Raw genomic sequence first — 11,827 nt, forward strand, 5'->3', positions numbered from 1 at the left:
GGGAGAGAATCACCAGAACCACTGGCTTTTTTTCACCCTCATCCTTCATGACCTCTCTGTAGTATCTGGCACTGTTGACTACCTTTCCTCTTGGATACCCTCTCCTCTGGGTTTTTGTGATACAGCTCTTGCTTGGTTCTATCTCTCTCCCAGTTCCTTTGCTGGATCATGATCCATATCCCATCCCCTAACTGTGGATGTATTGGGAAGTCTCTGTCCTGAGCCCTCTTCTTCTCTATACATTCTCTTAGTGACCTCACTGGTTGCCATGGATTCAATTACTATCTCTATTCGATGACTCACAGATTATATATTTTTATATACATATACATATATGTATATATATATTTTAAAAATGTGTGTATATGTATATATGTATGTGTTTATCCCCAACACTGATCTTTTTCCTGAGCTCCATTTCCACATCACCAAAAAGTCTATTCCTTATTTCAAGCTAGACATTCCGTAAGCAACTCAAATTCAAAATGTTTAAAACAGAACTACTCATCATCTCCCCCAAATTTATTCCTTGCAAAGTTCCCTATTGTGGTCAAGGGCAACACCATCCTTACAACTTAGTCATTTTTAAATCTTCAACCCACATAGGCATTCAGCAACCAAGTCTTGTCAATTCTATCTCAGCAAAATCTTTTTAATTTGTCCCTTTTCTTCCACTCACACATCCATTACCATGGCTCAGGCTTCATCACAAAGATAACTGCAATAGCCTCCTAAGTGCTTCCTCCTCTGCCTTAAGTTTCTCATCTTCAATTTACCCTCTACAAAGCTGCCAAAGTCATATCCCTGAAGCAGAGGTCTGATCTTGTCACTCCACTACTCAGTAAACTCCAGTGCCTCCCTATTGTCTCTGAACAAAAATACCAAATCCTTTATTTTGAGTTCATGTCTTTCACAACCTGGCTGCAGTCTACCTTTCCTAGCCTTAACTCACATTAGTCCCCTTCATATAATCTGCGTCTAGATAATCTGGATTTCCTGCTGTTTCTCATACAAATTATATTACCCTTCTCTCTGAACTTTCTTCATCATGCCTGTAATGTACTCTTCTTACCTCTGACTCTTAAAATCCTTAGCTCCCTTCAAATACAACCTCCTACATGAGATCTGTCCAACAGGCTAGTACTTTGTTCCTGCAAGATATTTACTCATATTTACTTCACATAACTTTGGTTATATTTCCATGTTAAATTGTAAACTCCTTGAGGACAGGGACTAATTTTGCTTTCCATTGTATTCCCTACACGTAACCAAGGTGCCTATTGTAGTAGGCACTCAATAAATGCTTACTGAGTGAAAAGAACGAATGAATGAAAAATGAATGCCAAACACCAGCTCTGGAAATACAAATGCAAAAATAATGGCAGACCATGACCTTAAAGAGATTACATTCTAATAGAGAAAGATCACAAACACAACAGTGGTTGGTGAGGGGTACTTTGGTTTGGAGAGTTATATAGAATTGTTAGTAGGGGCATAAACCAGTAAAGACTGACAAGTAAGGTTGATTTAGTCATGGTTTTAAAAGTGGAGACCAGGAAAAAAGAAAGGGGAACTCCCCTAAGGCAGAAGTTCAGGAGATTTAAAAAAAAAAAAAGGTTAAAACCTCCAAGTGAAGGTCTCTGGTCAAGATCAAAAAGTGGTTAGTGAAAAGATGGCATGGGAGTAGGGAGTGAGGACTACTGCGCAAAGAGGGCATAAAATTCAACTCCTTTCTGACAGGTGGCAAACTGCCAATGTTTTATTTTTAATTCCTTGTGGGATACTTTTTGGGCAGCAGAACAATTTCACTAGTAGACCCAAGCACAACCTTGCTCGATATCTTCTATTTTGACTCCTAAGAAAACATTGAAATCATAAAAGAGTAAAAGAGAAAATTGAGACTACTTAAAACTCGAAAACCTTTAAAAAATAAAGTCACAAAAATAAATCAGTTACAACTAAATGAGAAACAGTAGTGTGAAAAATCAAATCTCATAAATGCCAAGAAAAAATAATTTTTTAAATTGTTAAAATATCAGACCCCTTTGTGACTCCTGGCCCATCCATATATAGGGAAGTGACACAGGAATTATTTCCTGGTTTATAAGTGACCAAAAGAACTGCAAACTATAAATGACTACATGAAAACATGATCCAAAGCACTATTAATGATTCTTGATATCAATATAAATTATGCAAGAAAAGTGACTAATATATTCACACCCTTTGACCTGGTAATACCATTACTGGGAAATTACCCAAGGAAATCAGAGATGAAAACAAAGGTTTCCTACATACCAAAATCTTCATGGAATCACTTTCAGAGGTAGCAAAGACCTAAAAATTATGGTGGTATCTGTCAAATGGGGAATTTTTTAAAGAACCATAATATGTGAATATAATGGAACATCACTGGGAAGAAATGACAAATTGAAGAATTAAGAAACTGAGAAATAGGGGCAGCTAGGTGGATAAAGCACTGGCCCTGGATTCAGGAGTACCTGAGTTCAAATCCAGCCTCAGACACTTGACACTAGCTGTGTGACCCTGGGCAAGTCACTTAACCCCCACTGCCCGCCCCCCCCCCCAAAAGAAAAGAAAATGAGAAACCTAGTAAGAGTTGTATGAACTGATGATGCAGAAAGAAATAAGCAAAACACAAAAGAATAACATCAGGCCTCCATCTTGATAAAGAGGTGGGGAACTACTGGGATAGATTATGGCATACATTTGTCAGAAGGCAGTCATTGTATTGAATGTTAATTGTTTCTTTGTTTCAAGGAGTTCAATCTGGAATGTGTGTATCTTCAGGGAAGTGTGAAATAAGTGGGACCAATGTACAAATAGCATCGATATAACATTTGTTTAAAAAAGGTTCTTCAACTTAAGACACAGAACTAGGCCTAGGTTCCCAACAGGAGGCCAAGGCAGAAAACAGGAAGATAAAGACAACATCAAGGGAAAGCCAGATCAAAGAAAACTATTGACAATGGGGCTTACAAATTCTAACAAGCACAGGGATCTTAGAAATTTTTCAAAAGACATATACTTTCTCTTTAACAATATTTTCACTATTACTATATAACTACTTTCACATGAAAAAATACTTAAGACTACCAAGACACTTAGAAAATACTCCTCTTTTGCTAATTTATTAATACATGCTTTTTACATTATGCCCCCTTCACAACACAACCCACTAACCCCTAGGAAGATCAACAGTAAATACTTGATCTTTATATAGGAGTTCAAGCAGAGTTTTCCAAGTCAAAAGCTACTCACAGAAAGAGGACTAAGAATGTAGGACAACCCTCAAAATAGTCTGAAGTACAAAAGCAAGGGAAAAAGTAAATATAATGTAAGTTCTGAGTACAGACACTTACTCATTTTTATTTCTGCACTCCCAGAGCCTAGGAGTCTTTTTTTCTCAGAGCAGATTTTTGATAAATGATTATTATGGAAAATTAAGAAATGATCTAAGGACACAAGAACATCACTCATGGACAAATTTTTACACATTCCCATTTGAGAAGTAACTCAGTAACTAAAAATCCCCCAAATAGGCAGAATTGCATAAAATGAAGCAACTAAAGCCAAGTTTCTGCCTCTAAATACTGATTGAAATTTAAGAGTTTTCAGCCACTTAGTGAGGAAAAGTTTGGTGCAAAGAAACTTTCTCTGGTATGTGGTAAAGTTTGAAACATGTTCCTAAAGCTGTAAATGCCTAACAAACTGGGAAGTGCTCAATAAACATTACACTATACATGGCCCTGTCCTTTAAACTGGAGAGGCTTTACAGAATACTACTAACTTAATCACATGTCAAAGGAATAAGCCGACAACTGAAGACTAACTAGGAAGCACAAGGGAAGAAATCCGAGGCTGTTGTGGGCAAACGAACAATTTGGCAAAATACAGTCTGGCTTTCCAATAAAGCATTAAAATCTGAAATGCTGCCAAAGGTGAAACACCAGTGTAATAAGAACACATGTAGTTTTATCTGGCATAGCAACTCCCACATTCCTATTTTCAATTCAATTCTACAAACTATTAGGAGTCTACTATGTTCAAAATACTTTTTAAAAAATGTTGAACAGTCATTAAAGTTAACTTTGGTTATGACAGCCAACGTGGAGATTCTCAGTACATACAATAATATACACAGGTACACAAAATTCATAAGCATAAATTATTATACAAATATGAAGTGCTATATTTTTCCCAAACAATTCTAATGAATCTTTGGCAGAAAAATTACAAAAGGCAGTGTTGCATAATGGATATAAAAGTCAACCTCACAATGAAAGACCTAGGTTCAAGTCTAGCCTCTGAACAAGCCAGCTATATGATGTTGGGCAAGTGCCCCAGACTATAAAGTGCAATGAAGTCACAGATCTAAATTCTACCCTCATGAAAAACCACACAAGATAATATGCTAAACCCTGGAGATACAAAGATAAAAATTTAAAGGCCATGCTCTCAAAAAGCTTATGCTGAGAGTGGGAAGAGAAAAGGCTGTATACAACTAAGGAAATACAAAGTATATATAAAGTAATTTCCATCAGAAGTAGCACCTGCACTGTGCCTTGTAGATAATATCTTAACTATTTTGAAGAGAATACTGTTTAAGCCATACAATAAATGAATTTATTACTTAGGAAGACCTCAGAAATGAATCTGAGAAGCAAAATATAGAGGAAAAAGAAAAATACCAATTTTGCAATGATGATAATTTTGGATTAAAACAACATTTTTGTCAACATACTTATGGGATATTTTGGAAAGAAAAGTACTATATGGGGCAGCTAGGTGGCGCAGTAGATAGAGCACCAGCTCTGGATTTAGGAGGCCCTGAGTTCAAATCAGGCCTCAGACACTTAACACTTACTAGCTGTGTGACCCTGGGCAAGTCAGTCAACCCCAATTGCCTCACAAAAAAAAAGTACTATATGCTAACAAATGAACATATACTTCAACATCTTTATATGTAAACAATGGTCAATAAGAATGTGGTACTCAACTGTGACATCAACTAACAGAAGTTATATGACAATGGGGTAGAATTATCCTATTCTCACCTTAAAAAACCCATAACCAGGGGTAGCTAGGTGGTGCAGTGGATAAAGCACCGGCCCTGGATTCAAGAGTACCTGAGTTCAAATCTGGTCTCAGACACTTGAAACTTATTAGCTGTGTGACCCTGGGCAAGTCACTTAACTCCCATTGCCCCACCAAAACAAAACAAAACAAAAAACCATAACCAATCTGTCTCTTCCATTTTTCTTAAACAGGTGGGAAAAGCCTGGATTTGGAGTCAGAAAACCTGGGTTCAAATTCCAGCTCTACTACTTACTATAGAAGATGATCTTAGATAAATCACTTTAATCTCCATAGAACTCTTAAACTACCCAGCCAATATAAATCTAAGATCCTTCATCCTTCATAAAGCAGTAAACTTAGTTATTTTAATGTATTGGGTCAAAGCTGTATCAAGATTAAAATCTGTTCTTTGTATTCCTGTTCACCATTTAAGAACAAATGTATATATACTTCAATTGTTCCTATTAATCTCAGATCAGATTTCTGACGAGTAATAAATTTCAGCAACTATCTTCTAGTATTCTGACAATCTTTCAAGGTCCTTTGCAAAATGACTTGTCATATACATAGTACCTTTCTAAACTCTCTAAATCACTAAAGTTTCCCAGGAAGAGTCATCAGTAACAAAATATTTATTATATACCCTCCTTACTTTGTTTCTCTCACACTTCACATGTGTATTCAGAAGTACTACCTCCACCTATTTTCAAAGATTAGATCTTAATGCTTGATCCCTAGGGGCAAATGATACAATCTACTTCTAGCTTCCCAAATAGTGTGACTACTCTCTGTTCTGTTCCATTCTGTTCCCCTCCCCCATTCCTTTCTTGTATGCAAGTCTTTCGGTCTTTCAGCTCAGGGGGGGAGGGGAAATATTTAGATGAATGAATCTAGTGACTTAGCCCAGCACCAAGTTCCAAAGAGATGTGAGCTAGAGAAAAGGGGAAGGGAGAGAATCTTAATAGGCCATTATTTAGGAGAGTACCCCATAACTCAGGGTCTTATTTTGGGTGTTCATAGGACTAGGGAAAAGATGATAACCAGCCTTGTATCTCCTTTCTACAAAGAGATTGTGAAGGTGTAAAATATTTAAGATAGCTGATAAATCCCCTCGGAAAAGGAAAAGAAAAGGGATGGCTTCTTCATGTTCACACCATGAAGTTCCCACAGAGGTAAGTACCAGAGAGGAGGCAGAAGAGGAAAATGACATTGTCCACTTAGAAATTAAAATGGGTGGATGCTAGCCAGGCGCCCCACAACCTAGTAGTTATATATTCAGCTCCTCCCTTCCTGCGGGGGGGGGGGGAAGTGGGGGGGTGCCGCTAAAAGAGAAATGAGGCTCTAGACAGACTACACATTTGAGTGATTGACTATGCAGTTCCCCTCCTTGGCCCCTTCCTCAGAATCAAACTGCCCCCCTCCCAAAACAGGCAGGGATCAAGACCTGCTGGGAGCAGAAAAAAGATGAGAGAAACAGAGAAAGATAAAAACATCAACAGCCATGTTGCTTAAAACAACTCCATCAATTAAAGAAGATATTCACTGAACTAATCAAGGTAAAAGGAACATATACATGACCCCCAAACCTCAACTACTCATCTTCCATTTAATACACTGCAAAAGTAACTAGCATTTAGAGATCAAGAAAAGGGTATAAATTATGTCTGTTTATTTAGTTGTAGGTTTAAAAAATGGTATGTGACAAAAGAATCGAAATACCAGATTTGGATTTCAAGGTGGAAAGTACCTCAAAGTCTATTGCAGCTACTTCATGGTTTTTAGATAAGGAAACTGGGGCCCGGAGTGATTAAAAGGAATTCTACTGAATTAAAAGTCATGTTTAAATCCAACAGAAGGCCTTTAAACCTTTTAAAGTCACGACAAAAGAAAACTAAAGCAATTTTATGGCATTACATTGTTTCTGTGAAATTTTAATCATAATATATCCTTTAAGACAATTTTTACAATAAAAATCTAACACAAGAATTCAAGCCTCCAAATGAGAAAAATCATGTGAAAAGACCAACTCCACGAAAAGTGGAAATACTTTGTGAAATTAAGAGAGAATGCAGAGGAATTCACAGCAAAGTTATAAACACAGCAGGAGTATCATATTCCCAAAGATACTCTTACAAAGGAAAAATAACCTTATTTGTATTCACAAACACAAATGGAAGACAAGATCGAGTATACTACACCAATCCATTTTATACAGGGGCAAAAGTAAGATAATTTGCAGGAAAAACCAGAAGAAGGGAGTATTTCCTAAGACCATTTACTTCTGTTTGGAAGAGGGGAATGAAGTAGAAGAGGGTCTAAGTGTTTTTGGCAGTGTGTCACAATCAAACAAGGGTTAGTTCATAGCTAGAGAAGGAATACACTCTACAAGAAATGTCTATGGAGGAAAACGTGGGGTCTGGAAGAAATAACTGCAGGAGGCCAGCACGTTATCGGGATCCCTCAGCCACACTTTATAAAAGGGATTTGTACGAGGGTAGAGAAGCAGTTGAGAATGGTCCACCATTGGGTAGGGGTGGGAGTAATAAATCCACATTTCCCCTTACACACCGCGTTACCACACCCCCTTACAAACACAGGAAAGGATGGTGACGACCCATCGCCTTTCCCACTCAAGGTTACCATTCGGACTCGGCTCCCTCATTATCAGACAGGGGTGTATCAAACCTCATCGCATGTGCCCACGAACACGGGGGTCTACATCTTCTTCCCCACCCTTTCATTCACCGGGGCGATCAGTTGTCTGCTCGCGCTCACTCTCTCCCTTACACACCTTTCGGGGTGGGGATTGGGGGAGTGGGATGGGGTGGCGGGGATCACCCACCTGGCTCGGGCAGCTCCTCCCTCCCTTCCCAGCCAGCAGGGGCCGGGCCGGGGCCTGGCCGGGGGGGGGTCACCACACTTCGAGGGGCGCGGACGACAAGGCAGGCAGTATGTCGGGAAAGGACCGGGAAAGGGAAGGGGAAAGGGAAGGGAAGTAGGAGGGAAGGGAACTGAAGGGAAGAAGGAGGGGGATCTTGGGATGCTGGACGCAGGGGGAGCCGCCTCCTCCTTCTCCTCCTCCTCCTCCCGCAACGGCGGCTCCGGCAGCCAGAGTCCCCTGCCCTCTCACACACACTCTGGCGCTGCGCGCGCGCGCGCGCTCCCGCTCCTACGTTCACACACGGTCTCTCACACGCGGCCCCTCTCACACACGCACACAAATTCCCCCCTCCCCCTATCACACACACGGCCTCTACCACGTTCTTTCACTCACACACGGTCCCCTCCCCCTTTCACGTACACGTTCCCTCCCCCTTTCACACTCGCGCGTTCTTCTGTCTCACGCCCTCCTCCCTCGCTGTTACCCCCACACGCGCACGCGCGCACACACATATATATACACATACACGCACACACGCACAGACACACACAGCCTTCCTCACACACGGAGCTCGCGACGCCAGCTGAGGCCTCCCCGTAGCGTCCGGAGATCGAGGCGTGCTGGCCGGCGAGCTCGCGAGCCGAGATTTTACGCGCCCCACACACACACCCACTCCCACCCCGCGCACTCGTGTGTGTGTGTGTGTGTGTGTGTGTGTGTGTGTGTGTGTGTGTATGTGTTCGGGGGGGGGGGCGGAGGGGCCAAAGGCGGCGGGAGAACTAGCAAACTGAACCGAGACAAGCGGTGGGGGGGGGGGGGCCGGTGCGGAGAAGACGATCCCCGCGGCCTCGAGACCCTTCCTTCCGGTCTCTGCACTGTCGGCGTCGAGCTCTCCGCGGCCCCGCCCCCATCCCCGCGGAGAAGAGAAGGAGCGCGCGCCCCGGGAGGGAGAGAAAGGAGCTCTCCGAGAGCGAGCTTCTCCCTCCGCCCCTAAACCGTTCCTCCCAAGAAAAGGCGACGAGGGGAGGGGGGAAGCCCTCGCCATCTCCACCGGGGCGGCGTGGGGGAGGAGGAGCGAGAGACCCGGGGCTTCTCTCCTTTCTTCGCCACTGCCACCCCCTCTACCACGCATCCCTCCATGCCTCGCTCCCTCGCAGACACAAAGCTCGGCCGCCCCATATGCCCAGTGTCCCCAATCTCCTCTACGTACACTTCCATAATGCACTGATGCGTCTCCTACAGAATCGCTTTTCCCCCACTCCCCTCCATCTTTATCCCCAAGCAGAAAACATGACATCACGATCCTGCACACTAGAAAAGGGATTTGGGGCAGGCTGCACGGTGTCGTGGAAGGAGGACAGGGCCGGGGGTTTGGAAAGATTTGGGTTCGAATCCCGATCCTGTTTACTAGCTTTGTATTTACCTTGGGCAAGTCACCTAAAGTTCTGTGGACCCCGGTTTCCTCATAGATGCTGAAAGGCTTGACTGGAGAAGCTGAACTGCCAGTAAATGAAGACGAGGGTTCAAAATCAACCTCCAAAGCTTAATTGTCTTGTAAATTTGTGCAAGTCAATTGATCAGTGCTCCGGGCAACTAGATTAAGTTCTTGATAGTCTACCCGTGAAAGAGTTCGCTCCAATTTCTAGGCCTGAACAAAAACAAAACAACCAATGCTATTTATTATTATTATTATTATTATTATTATTATTATTATTAATTTTCAGAGCAAAGTGAGGGTTAAGTGACTTGCCCAGGGTCACACAGCTAGTAAATGTCAAATGTCTGAGGCCACATTTGAACTCAGGTCCTCCTGAATTCAAGACCAGTGCTTTATCCACTGTGCCACCTATCTGTCCCCAATGCTATTACTTTGTCCTTTTGGTTTTTTTGTTTTTTGTTTTTGTGGGGCAATGGGGGTTAAGTGACTTGCCCAGGGTCACACACAGCTAGTAAGTGTCAAGTATCTGAGGGCCGGTGCTTTATCCAGTGCACCACCTAGCTGCCCCCCAATACTATTATTTTTAATGCTGTAGTATCTGAAGGAAGTCTAGTTCTTGACCACATTAAAAAAAAACACACCCCAAAACTTGTTAAAAACAATCCAGGCAACAAAAAGTGCTTATTATCTAAAAAGTACACCTTATCGTAAATAATCCTACAATAACTAGTTCATTTTAACTCTAAGCCGTAACAGTAATGGCCCCTAAAAAGTTTCCCTCCTCCTCTGAATTTCTGAATTCTCTGAAGTTCTGAATTCAGTCAAAATCACTGAGCCCCTATTTAGGAAAAAACTTTTGATATTTAGGCAGAAGTTGGGCTTTCTGCCCACCTCTACATTTATATCTTTTTAGTAAAGCCTTGGTCTCTTTGTGGTTGAGGCATAATTCAATTTACTGGAAACGTTTGGATAACAAAATAGCACATCATATTATAGTGTCCGTGGATAGACAAGAATCAGGAGGAAAAGTTGGGGAAAGCTCACCGACCTTTTTTGTTATCTGAGGCAGGGTCTTCAGATGCAAGAGGCCTAGACTTGTGCAGCTAATAGTTCTATCACTAGCTCTCTTTTCAACTCAGTCGTCAGTCTTCTCAAAGGTGTGCTGAAAACCCGGGCTTGTTCCTTCTTTGATGCTTCTAAGACTTGGAATCTCTGTCCGGATTCGAATTAGCTCGATTTTATAACTGACCCCTCCCTTAACAAGTGGTTTTGATTCAAGGTCCGATTGAATCAAAGTTTTCTTGTCTAACAAAGGTAAATTACTGTTAAGTGGGTGGGATAAACAGATCAATTTATGCCTGAATGGAAGCTTAGCTTCCCAGCAGATTTTAATTATAGTTACAAGTGATTAAATTCTGTTTTAAGTTTGTTTTTGTCAGATAAGTACTTGTGAATCTTTTATGTTTACTATTTCTTTTGTGTGTAGGGATAAATTATATTCCATGCCTGATTCATATTGGACATTGGATACCTCTTCTTTTGGGGAAAATTTGAGACATGAACTGTAAACTAAGCTATAAGTATTTTTCCCTTATGCTCCCAGGGTGAGATTTAATGAGGTCCCCTCTCATTAGAGGACAGTCTCCCCCAAGACTGAACCTGGTCCAGATAGCCTACACAGAACCAGAGAAAAAGGAGCCTCTTGGTGAAGAAGGGAGGGGGCACCACATCCCTTAGAAATATAAGGAGAATAAATAAAAATAAACACAATATAGACAAATATAAGGTAGGGATGTCTTATGGGCCTAGCGCTCCAGAAGTTCTCTGGGGTAAATCAAAGAACCTTCTCCTTGAGAAACCAAACCAAAGGACAGACACACCTAAAGACATGTGGCACTGGGGATCAGGACTGATCTAGCTCCAGGCCCACCACCCTTCATTCCAATCTCCCCCATCCGTGGAGAGATGAGATTCAGTGTGGCTGCTGCCTTTGTGGCTTGAGGAGAGAGGTGGCTTGAGAGATCTGCAGCCACCCCTCACCCAACTCCCCCAGCCACCACCAGTGGGGGATGGCCATTCTCCAATAAGGGAACTTTCCACAGGCAGATGATCACCCCCATCAGTCCTCTATAAAAGTATCTGACTGTCTCCTGCTAGTGGAGATAGGTATCTCAGAGCCATGACTCTGTGCCATACCTTCTCCCCATGAGAAGTCCAAGGATTTTTTTCTTGGTTTCCTTTCCCTAGCACCCTAAATAAACTATCATTTTTTCTAATTGGATTTGTGTGCAAGAGGGTGTAATTCTTTTTTGTTTTGGTGGGGCAATGAGGGTTAAGTGACTTGCCCAGGGTCACACAGCTAGTAAGTGTCAAGTGTCTGAGACCAGATTTGAACTCAGGTCCTCCTG

General features: G+C 41.9%; 1 protein-coding gene across 8 annotated transcripts in view; it reads right to left on the reverse strand.

The window, feature by feature from the left end:
- RIMKLB (ribosomal modification protein rimK like family member B) overlaps nucleotides 1-9,497 on the reverse strand; it is a 98,039-nt gene extending 88,542 nt beyond the window's left edge. For 6 of the 8 annotated variants that reach the window (XR_006353304.1, XR_006353306.1, XR_006353300.1 and 3 more), the window contains exon 1: nucleotides 7,943-8,333. The gene's annotated coding sequence lies outside the window, so the exon portion shown is untranslated. Of the gene's footprint in view, nucleotides 1-7,942; nucleotides 8,334-8,543; nucleotides 8,622-9,404 lie in introns of those variants that run through there. The other 2 variants (XR_006353302.1, XR_006353303.1) reach the window with 2 other exon arrangements.
- Between the last annotated feature and the right edge of the window lie 2,330 nt (nucleotides 9,498-11,827).

Source organism: Dromiciops gliroides, chromosome 5, assembly GCF_019393635.1.
Source record: "Dromiciops gliroides isolate mDroGli1 chromosome 5, mDroGli1.pri, whole genome shotgun sequence".
Classification (NCBI taxonomy): domain Eukaryota; kingdom Metazoa; phylum Chordata; class Mammalia; order Microbiotheria; family Microbiotheriidae; genus Dromiciops; species Dromiciops gliroides.